Genomic DNA, 12,130 nt, shown 5'->3' on the forward strand with positions numbered 1-12,130 from the left:
CAGACCAATATCTCGTTTTCGCAATGTATCGTTCAAAATATTTGCGCAGGCTCCCCTTTTTCGGGTTATACAGTTCGGGGGTACAAACTTCTTTGCGCAAACGTTCTTGCATTCCTGCAGACCAATATGTTGCAAGGAAAGCTTTCTCGAATTCTAGTAATCGTATTGCATAATTCAGAGGTTTCGCTAGCCATAGGGCTGCATCACCGGTGATGTGTGACATCACGAACTGAATTTTTTTATATTCTGATCAGTATCTGGAAAGATGGTTTTGAAAGCGCGTATAAATACAATTGGATGGATGGAATTCTTGCCCTCGGAAAATATTTGAAAATGGCGATGCTTGAGCAAACTTTGATCAGTCTACATGGCACTCACTATACGTTCGTCTTCGTGATTACATTTTGATGGCGACAAGTCGGGTGTTTGGAATATTTTTTGTGGGTGATTGGAATATTTTTTATTCCCGAATGTAGTTTTTTGTGCATTGTCGTCGTTCGGCGGTTGCATAGGAAAATTCATTTTCGTTCTGCTGTCCGTCGAAACAGCTATCTCCAATTTACGGACGCCAGCGTTTGTTTTCCGTGTCCACATAGGCATTCCTTTGTTTGGTTCTTTTGTCCGTCTCGCGGATTGTGTGCGGCGTCTGAATTCGCTTGTACGGCAGAACATGTTCTTCCCGTGCGCGCTGCACAACGTTGTCGACGGCAACATTAATATTTGTATCAAGTTCCGTCTCTTTAGTGGGTTATCCAGTTGGATACTCCAATATTTATTTACCTTTTGTGAGATTCTAGCTGTTCGTCTAAAACCTTTGATTATTTATTTTGAGATTTGTAACTGTCAGATGTTATTTCTTCCACATCAAGTTTATTGCGGAATGCGAAGATTTTAATTTTTCAACATCGCTGTCCAGTTTACTGGCTTGGTCCAAAATTGGTGCATAAGGTTGCTTCATATTCATTAACTCGGACCTGATGTTGGCTAATTCGGTTTTTATTTCATCTTTTAATTCTTTGTCTCTTTGTTCCTGTTTCTTTTCGCGTGAAGCTTCCCGTTTTTTTTTCCCGCTGATCGCGTTCGCGATCGCGTAATTCCAACTTTTTCAGGAAAGCAGTAAGCAGGTCAAGCGCAATACTGTCTTCCGTCGTTTCATTCGATTGATCCGTATGCGGCGCAGTTTCATTAATTGCAGTGGTCGGAAGACCATTTTCGTTACCTTGTGCGATCTCCGAAATCGCGGCGGACACTTTCAAGTCTGGGGTTTGATTTTCTAACTCACTTGCAGTGAAATCTATGAGTGATACATTTAGATTTACCGCTTCATTTTTGAAATCTGATGGTAAATTCTCTTTTCTACCGACTTTGACCATAATATGAAATTTCGAAATATTGTGAAAAATTCGTCACATGAATGTTAATATTTAACAATACTTTGCTGACTACGATGCTCTTTTGTCATTGAGCAGCGAAATCGGCCATTTTGTGTTCTCTGTCTTCACACGCAAAAACAATCTTATATCGTGTGCATTTTCAACTTCTCGCGGCGTAATGAATAGTCCATTAAATTTCGCGCATGCAACCGTGGAAATGAAATTTCCTCCACTGATATTTCGCCCACGTATCCTCCGACCATCCTTAGAGTAAGATGCCAAGCGCGGCCTTCTATGCTCCACCGCGGCGGTACTGCGCATGCGGGTCACAGATGCTGGTCGGTGGCAAAGAAATAGCTTACAGATGCGCCGCCTGTGGCGAAGGCGTACAGACATTCGATTCGCTTATCGATGTATGATGGGCGGCGGTGACACCATGACGACTTCTGTGCAATTTAATTGCCCCAAGAGCCGGATTCCATGCTTTGTCCAAATCAAAACCATTATCTCTATTTATTAAATATTAGCTAATCTAATCGCTATAGCTTCCTTGAAGACAGATTCTTAAAAGGACGAGGTGGATGTTAAAATCTTCACTTCACTGTAATTCATGGACTGCCTGGTATCGATACATATTGACTGACTTGCAGCACAGTTCATTGACTCAGTAGTTAAATTATATCTTTAACTATTGATATTTCGATAGGAAAGGAAAATAGCATGTTATTACGTAGTGGGCACAGCACAATATTACAATGAGCAGCGGGCATATGTGACAAAAAATAAGCTTTGTTTTTTGTGCATCCACTCTGGTTCAAATGGTTCAAATGGCTCTGAGCACTATGGGACTTAACTTCTGCGGTCATCAGTCCCCTAGAACTTAGAACTACTTAAACCTAACAAACCTAAGGACATCACACACATCCATGCCCGAGGCAGGATTCGAACCTGCGACCGTAGCAGTCGCGCGGTTCCAGACTGTAGCGCTTAGAACCGCTCGGCCACCCTTCTGGTCATGTCTCGACTAAATGCAAGATTTCTCCTTGTAAGACCTGTAACGGATGGCACAACATACTGTTCAACAAGCCTGCTGATCCAAGGAATGGGCAAAGCAGTGAATCAGGCCATCAAACTACGAATGGGAAAGGAAACATACATTGTGATGTTTTGTTGGCAACGGCTGTTGTCAACATTAAGGACAGCATGGGCAGACAGCAGGTTTGCCGAGTTCTGCTAGATAGTGCGAGTCAGCTATATATAGTTGATATCTAAGGCCATGGCAGAGAAATTAAAACCGAAACGAACATTCGTTTCCTGGAAAGGCATAAACAATGCCTTTGCGGCCTCAGTGTCTTACACCTGTATTGTTGAACTGTCGTCTAGGCTCAACGACTTTCATGTTAGAACCACTTGTGCTGTCGAAGACCATGTCACCAGTGATCTACCGGCGAGCAAGATAGACACAAGATCCTGGAGTGTCCCACGTAATCTTCTGCTCGCTGATCCAGGATTCAACAAGTCTGCCACAGTAGGTTTAATTCTTGGTGCTGAGGTTTTCTTTGGTGTTGTTTGTAAGGAAAGGCTGGTGAAACCAAGTCATCCTTCACTGATCGAAAGAAAATTTGCGTGGATTTTGTCTGGTAGGATGCCTTCAGCTGCATGCAACATGCCTCGTTCTACAGTGACCTCGTGCTTTGTTACAGGTGACAATTTAGATGCCAAACTGCAAAGGTTTTGGGAGTTAGAGGAACTGTCTAGGAAAACGATGAATAAGAAGGATAAAATATGTGAGGCTCACTTTCAAGGCCACATGGCACGAGATGAAGAAGGGAGATTTTTGGTTCGACTGCCAGTGAAACCTGACTGTAAACCCTTAGATGAATCACGAAAACAAACCTCTCGGAGACTGGCGCATCTTGTGGGGAGATTTAAAAGCCAGCCAAATATGCAGAAGTAATACGCTGCATTCGTGCATGAATATGTTGAACTGCAGACATGGACGTCTCTAGTTCTCAAGGTATTATTGGTCCAAGGTGTTACCGTACACGTCACGCTATCTTCAAAGAATGTAGCCCCACTACTAAGTTGATGGTAGTATTTGATGGCTCTGCTGCCACTTCTAATGGAGTATCTCTCAATGAAATCTTGATGGTTGGTCCCACTGTCCAGCCACATTTATTTTCCATTGTTATGAAATTTCGATCCTTTAATGTGGCTCTGTCATCCTGATGATAGGAACTTCCACACAATTCTGTGGCATGAATCACCATCTGAACCGACACAAGAATATAGACTGTGTACACTCACTTATGGAACCGCTCCTGCTGCCTTTCTTGCTACTAGATGTCTTCAGCAGTTGACTTTGGAAGATCAAAAGTGGTTTCCAATGGCATCGCAATCGTTGATGTCTAGCCTTTATGTGGACGACTTCTTAGATGGATCAGCTGTGGAAGCTGAAGCTCAGGAACTTCAAATATAGCTGACTCAACTACTTGCTTCTGGGAGATTCCACTGAGGAAAGGGCATCCCAATAGTCACACGGTCATAGAGAAAATTCTTATGCAGGACAGAGAAATGTCTTTGCCTTGTCGTCTTACTGATAGACAAGCCATAAAAACGTTAGGGATATTATGGCACCCTGGTTCTGAAATATTCCATTGCCATGTGCAGCTGAAGAGTCATCAGATCTCAAAGGTTACCAAGCGCAATGTCCTGTCTACAGTAGCAACAATTTATGACACACAGGGGCTTCTAGGTCCAGCAGTCATAAGATGTAAACTGTTCTTGCAGCGCTTGCGGCAACTAAGCCTTGATTGGGATGAAATTCTTCCATCCAACCTCACTGATGAATGGAATGCTGTTTGTGTGCAACTGCCTTTCCTAAATGGTATTTTGATTAACAGAAAGATCATTCCTTGTCCCCAGTATGCTAAATTAGAAATTCATAGTTTTTGTGATGCTTCAAAGTTGGCATATGGTGAGTGTGTATACGTCAGATGTGTTCTTCCCAATAACAGTGTGTTGGTCTCATTGGCTCCTGCCAAATCTCGGGTTGTTCCTGTAAAACAACAGTCTCTTCCATGACTGGAATTATGTGGTGCTCTGCTTCTTACTCGACTCATTCACAAGGCGACCAATGCCATAGACATCATAGATTGTGGTGACATTCATTTGTGGATGGACTCCACGATAGTTCTCGGTTGGCTGCACCATAGTCCTGGTCATTGGAAAACTTTTGTTGCCAACAGAGTCTCTGAAATCCAGGAACTGAGTTCAGTTGCCAACTGGAGACATGTCAAAATAGAGGATAATCCTGCTGATCACTTATTGCATGGTATTAATCCAGCTGATTTGAGTTCACTTGTTCAGTGGTGGTCTGGCCTATCATGGCTATCCACTTGCGACCTCGACTGCAACACCTGTACTCCACTCAGCGTAGAAGATGCGCCTGACAGAAGGTGTGTACAAGTATCCTTGGTGTCGGTCATTAAACTTGATGATGAACTGCTGTGTAAATATTTATCATTCAAGAAAACTTACAGAGTTTTGGTCTATGCACTGAAGTTTGCTAATAATATTAGGCTTCAGCAATCAGACAGGATAACTGGGCCACTCACTCCACAGCAATGCCAAAACGGTATCAAAAGGGCCTTTGGCACAGCTCAGCATAGTGAATATGCTAATGAGATCGCTTTGTTGAAGGCCAGTTCCCCTATTCCACATAATAGCAAATAAGAGATCTGCACCCATTTGTTGATGGCGAAGGTATTTTACGAGTGGGCCAGAGATTAATGAAAGCTGATGTACCACATGATGAGCGCCATTCTCTTATCGTACCGCAAAAGCATCATTTGATAAAAATTTTCGTAATATATGAACATGACAATTGTTGCATGCTGGGTCACAACTTTTAGTGGAGTTATTGTTAGATTTATCTGTTTTCGTCAAGCTGATTTAAAGCTTTAGTTGCTTTTTCTTCTGTGGCTCATATAAGTGTGGTTATTCGTGGATTAACAACTATGGCTATGTTGCGTAGGTTTTCGATCCCCAATGTGCGTGACACACTCAAAGGAGTTATCAGGAAATGTTTAAAATGCTGTAGGCTTAGGTCCAAGACAGCAGTTCAACTCATGGGTCAGCTACCTGCAGCTAGAGTCTCGTTCATTCCAGCACTGTGGAGTAGATTATGCAGGCCCTATTGCTGTAAAGCATGGTGGAAGACGGAGTAAGGTTACCACCAAGGCTTATATTGCTTTATTCATTTGCATGGCAACGAAGGTCTTCAACTTAGAATTAGTTAGTGACTTGGTAACAAGTTCATTTTTGACCACCCTCAGGAGATTCATTGCAAAAAGAGGAAAACCTTCTCACATGTAAAGTGACAATGGCATCACATTCGTAGGAGCAAACAATGAACTTAAACGGTTTTTCGTTAATGATGCTACTGTAGAAGGCGTGTTGAATTTTTCGACCTCAGAGGGAATCACTTGGAAGTTCACTCCATCTTGTGCCTCTCACTTTGGTGGACTCTGGAAGGCAGGAATTATATGTACGAAGTTACATCTCAAATGCGTCATAGGCAATGCGGTATTGACATTTGGAAAACTGACTACTGTGTTAATTCAGACAGAAACATGCTTGAATTCAAGGCTGTTGTGTCTTCTCTCTGATGACCTAGATCCACCTGCCACTCTCACTCTTGGTCGCTTCCTAATCGTACAGCATTTTATGCTCATCCTGAACTCTCTGTCCTTGAGTTTCCCGCCGACAGGTTTCACAGATGGCAACCTGTGCAGCAGTGGCATCAGTCCTTTGGGAAGAGGTGGTCCACATAATATATATATGATCTCCAGCAATGCTGAAAATGGACATCAGAAGCAGTATGACAACCCCAGATTGGCGATCATGTACTGTTCAAGGAGGGTAACTTGCCTCCCTTGGTGTGGAAGCTGGGTGTCATTGACCAGCTGTTTCCCGGTTATGATAGGTGTGTGCGTGTGGTGATGGTAAAAACTGCTAATGGGCAGATTAAAATGCCTATAGGAAAACCGTGTCCTCTGCCTAAGCAGTGAATCAATTAAGTGTGTAGTGGTATATGATACAGGGCCACAGTCAAATTGCCATTCACTGGAATAACCTCTTAATTCGAACATCAGCTTGGGAAGCTGTGGATGTTTCTTGAGGACTAACTGCTGATAGTACTAATTTTCATTTTTTTATGCAGTATGACATTAATACTTCATTTTTTTGTGTCCTATATGTTAGTAGACATGTAATGTGACAGTGGCGTTTTACTATTCATGTTTTATGTGCATTGATATTGTGTCTAGTTATATTTTTATTGTTTTCCTTGTTTTGGTTTTGTTATTTGTTAAAATTATGGTTATTTGTAAAATGAGAAAACTCATTTTAGAGTGAGAGTATGTTTGGAATCTGCAACTCACTCCAACTGCCATTTAGTGGCAACTTACAAACTGGGAAATTGAGACTGTCCAGTATAGTCTCCTCCCTGTCAGGAGACCTTGCAACCTACATGCAGAAGTGGATCTCACTCCAACTGCCATCTAGTGGCAGCTTCCAAACTGGGCAGGTCAGACTGTCCAGTACAGTCTCCTCCCTGTCAGGAGACCTTGCAACCTACGTGCAGAAGTGGATCTCCCAGGTCCTTTGTGTGCACAGGTAAGATTAGCGCCGAGCAAGTAGCTTCAGACCCCATAGCGGACGGGCATGTATGTCTCTCAGCTAAACCAGGAGCCGCAGTTGGTATGCTGCCTGTGCACATTGTAAAGTTTACTAGAATAAACATTTCCACCAGATACTGTGTTCCGTCCAGTTATTGCGAGTGAAAATAAGGGGAGGAGGGTGGATCCTCTCGCACTATACACTCAAACTCAAATGTCCTAACATGAGAGGAAGAGCCCGTGTGTACAGATACTGTGTAAAAATTACTGCTGACTGCATTTAATGAATGCAATGTGCAAACAGATTCCAAAAATAAGATTTTTTACTTTTGATTCATAGTGTCGTAAGACGTACATTCATCTATATTCATCATTCATTGTTTGCGATAGATAATAATACATAAAGTATAGGTTAAACACTCGAGTATGATAGGTGATTTCCTTTCCGAAAGAAGTGTCTCTTAAGAGGGCAATACTTCCGCGAGTACCGCTTGCGGTTTCGTGTTGAAAGGCCCCCATAAACGATTAAACATTTTGTCAAACTCAAGTATGCTTGCCAGATATTTGACCGTGTGTGGAAGTATTTGTAGCGTTTGTCAAGCATAGATCATGTTTGACATGTTTGTCAGAAATTTTGATAGACAGAAAGTTTGACAAGATGGCGGACGTTATTTGTGGCCATGTTTCCCCTCTTGTGTTTGGTGTAAAACTGTTTTACTGCAATTTATCTCATCGTATCGTGAGTGTCCACAATTATGGAAATGGCGGTCAAGTATAATAACAAAATCGCACTGACAGTTACCAAAATGGTAGAGTTATAGCATCTTTCCCAGCCGTATATTAAGCTTGAAGAGCTTATGAACAAAATCGATATGTTACCCACACAGTCACGTACAAGTGGAAGTGGAAATGAAATAAAAGAAATCGAAGTTCTCTAGTTCTACCTCTGATGGTGTGGGCGGTGTGGGCTATATGCTCCTATGTTGTGGTATTTTAATGAACTGTCATTGGAGGAGTAAGTAGGAGAGAGTAAATTTTCGCTTACTTGTGTCTTCTTTTTCAATGTGAGGGCGAAATAACGCTAAATAATTTATTTAACGTTTCACTGTCCACATACAGGAAATTAATGTATCATCAGGTTCTGAGTGTAACATTTCCATTAACAGGTTTTCAGTTGTATATTTCTCTCTTAGTTTAACCTTTGTATATGCGAGTGTTCAAGCTGACGTTAATGCTTGGCAGTGCTTCAGAAGCCGCCACTGAGATTTCTATAAATATTGTTATTTTTCAGCCTTTTTACATTTAACATGAAAACTGACTTTTATAAACGAGTGGATACAGTCTTATAAAACGTATCTGTAGTTAGTTGAAATAAGGAAAATGTTAAAGAAAAGCTTCGACCATTATTTTCAATGGAATACGTTTCAATTAAATATTATTACTTTTATTATTTTGACATATAATATCTTATGTTAGGGCTGATAGAAATTATCAATTGCACATTGGTGAGGTACAGTGCAAATCAATATGCTAATCCGTCTAACTACAAATTAGAAAGAAAAAAATGGCTAAGCTGTGCATTAAATAGGAACAAAAAAAATTAAGCTACACAGTATTTTATACAAACAATGATTACGCTGCCTCCCACAAATGTATGCACATTAAAGGAAACAGTGTCGATTTATGAATAAACAGAAAGCTTTTACAGCCACAATATCCATCACATAATCTCATCAAACAAACGGCCAACTACTTGCCTGTATTTTGCATGTGTAAGTGCGTACCTTTTGGTCAAGAGAATCCACATGTGATTTTTTTTCCATTATAAAATGAAATCAGTTTTGGTTTCTTCTTTCTTTGAGTCTCATCAGCTGTGGCGTCGAGATGCGTAGAACTTAGTAGCAGCACACTCTTAGTCTTCTTGGTACATAACTCACAATAGTCAAATCATCTTTCAATCCAAATTAATCAAAAACCTTTTGCGTCTTACATGGTTTTATTTCAGGCAGAAGTTGTTTGTTGGAATAAATTGTAGAAATCTGCAAGACCGTCTGAAAGACACTACCTGTTCATGTATTGTGGAGTTCTCTCCTGGATGAAATCTTTGTCTGCAGTTGTTTACGAACAGTTCTCAAAATATTGTGGATAGCCGCCATGTTAACATCTTGGCTTCTAGCTTGTCAGGTGCGTCTGTCGTCGAACCTAATGGCTCTCCTTATTTCTTGAATTCTATTTGTGTAAAAAGTTGCCCCATAAGCAGGGTTACCAGTAGAGTCGTGAAATAATTGCCTTATAGGAACACCCCAGCCTCTGTAACTGCCAGCTACTTGGGAAATTCAAAAAAATGCGTTGCTTTCCTGGTTTGTGACATTACGCTGCATTTAACCTTTTATAGCTGGTGAGCGTCGTCCTTCCTGATTTGTGCAATTAACTATTTCACCCACAATATTCTTTGTGATGAAGTAACACTGAACATCTTTTGGCGATTGTGTCTTTATTTCCCTATTTACCTAACAGGACCTGGAGGAATTTTCATTGCATTATGCAGCTTTACTGTATGATTAAATGATGATGGCGTCGTCTTGGGTAAAATATTCCGGAGGTAAAATAGTCCCCCATTCGGATCTCCGGGCGGGAACTACTCAAGAGGACGTCGTTATCAGGAGAAAGAAAACTGGCGTTCTACGGATCGGAGCGTGGAATGTCAGATCCCTTAATCTGGCAGGTAGGTTAGAAAATTTAAAAAGGGAAATGGATAGGTTAAAGTTAGATATAGTGGGAATTAGTGAAGTTCGGTGGCAGGAGGAACAAGACTTCTGGTCAGGTGATTACAGGGTTATAAATACAAAATCAAATAGAGGTAATGCAGGAGTAGGTTTAATAATGAATAAAACAATAGGAGTGCCGAGTAGCTACTACAAACAGCATAGTGAACGCATTATTGTGGCCAAGATAGACACAAAGCCCATGCCTACTACAGTAGTACAAGTTTATATGCCAACTAGCTCTGCAGATGATGAAGAAATTGATGAAATGTATGACGAGATAAAAGAAATTATTAGGGTAGTGAAGGGAGACGAAAATTTAATAGTCTTGGGTGACTGGAATTCGTCAGTAGGAAAAGGGAGAGAAGGAAACATAGTAGGTGAATATGGATTGGGGGGAAGAAATGAAAGAGGAAGCCACCTTGTAGAATTTTGCACAGAGCACAACTTAATCATAGCTAACACTTGGTTCAAGAATCATAATAGAAAGTTGTATACCTGGAAGAATCCTGGAGCTACTAAAAGGTATCAGATAGATTATATAATGGTAAGACAGAGATTTAGGAACCAGGTTTTAAATTGTAAGACATTTCCAGGGGCAGACATGGATTCTGACCACAATCTATTGGTTATGAACTGCAGATTGAAACTGAAGAAATTGCAAAAAGGTGGGAATTTAAGGAGTAGGGACCTGGATAAACTGAAAGAACGAGAGGTTGTAGAGAGTTTCAGGGAGAGCATAAGGGAACAATTGACAGGAATGGGGAAAAGAAAAACAGTAGAAGAAGAATGGATAGCTCTGAGGGATGAAGTAGTGAAAGCAGCAGACGATCAAGTAGGTAAAAAGCCGAGGGCTAATAGAAATCCTTGGGTAACAGAAGATATATTGAATTTAATTGATGAAAGGAGAAAATATAAAAATGCAGTAAATGAAGCAGGCAAAATGGAATACAAACGTCTCAAAAATGAGATCGACAGGAAGTGTAAAATGGGTAAGCAGGGACAAATGTAAGGATGTAGAGCCATGTCTCACTAGGGGTAAGATAGATACTGCCTACAGGAAAATTAAAGAGACCTTTGGAGAGAAGAGAACCACTTGCATGAATATCAAGAGCTCAGATGGCAACCCAGTTCTAAGCAAAGAAGGGAAGGCAGAAAGGTGGAAGGAGTATATAGAGGGTTTATACAAGGGCGATGTACTTGAGGACAATATTATGGAAATGGAAGAGGATGTAGATGAAGATGAAATGGGAGATACGATACTGCGTGAAGAGTTTGACAGAGCACTGAAAGACCTGAGTCGAAACAAGGCCCCGGGAGTAGACAACATTCCATTAGAAGTACTGACGGCCTTGGGAGAGCCAGTCCTGACAAAACTCTACCATCTGGTGAGCAAGATGTATGAGACAGGTGAAATACCCTCAGACTTCAAGAAGAATATAATAATTCCAATCCCAAAGAAAGCAGGTGTTGACAGATGTGAAAATTACCGAACTATCAGTTTAATAAGTCACAGCTGCAAAATACTAACGCGAATTCTTTACAGACGAATGGAAAATCTGGTAAAAGCGGACCTCAGGGAAGATCAGTTTGGATTCCGTAGAAATGTTGGAACATGTGAGGCAATACTAACCTTACAACTTATCTTAGAAGAAAGATTAAGAAAAGGCAAACCTACGTTTCTAGCATTTGTAGACTTAGAGAAAGCTTTTGACAATGTTGACTGGAATACTCTCTTTCACATTCTAAAGGTGGCAGGGGTAAAATACAGGGAGCGAAAGGCTATTTACAATTTGTACAGAAACCAGATGGCAGTTATAAGAGTCGAGGGGCATGAAAGGGAAGCAGTGGTTGGGAAAGGAGTGAGACAGGGTTGTAGCCTCTCCCCGATGTTATTCAATCTGTATATTGAGCAAGCAGTAAAGGAAACAAAAGAAAAATTCGGAGTAGGTATTAAAATTCATGGAGAAGAAGTAAAAACTTTGAGGTTCGCCGATGATATTGTAATTCTGTCAGAGACAGCAAAGGACTTGGAAGAGCAGTTGAACGGAATGGACAGTGTCTTGAAAGGAGGATATAAGATGAGCATCAACAAAAGCAAAACGAGGATAATGGAATGTAGTCAAATTATATCGGGTGATGCTGAGGGAATTAGATTAGGAAATGAGACACTTAAAGTAGTAAAGGAGTTTTGCTATTTAGGGAGTAAAATAACTGATGATGGTCGAAGTAGAGAGGATATAAAATGTAGACTGGCAATGGCAAGGAAATCGTTTCTGAAGAAGAGAAATTTGTTAACATCGAGTATAGA

The sequence above is a fragment of the Schistocerca piceifrons genome, chromosome 1 (assembly GCF_021461385.2).
Source record: "Schistocerca piceifrons isolate TAMUIC-IGC-003096 chromosome 1, iqSchPice1.1, whole genome shotgun sequence".
Classification (NCBI taxonomy): Eukaryota; Metazoa; Arthropoda; class Insecta; order Orthoptera; family Acrididae; genus Schistocerca; species Schistocerca piceifrons.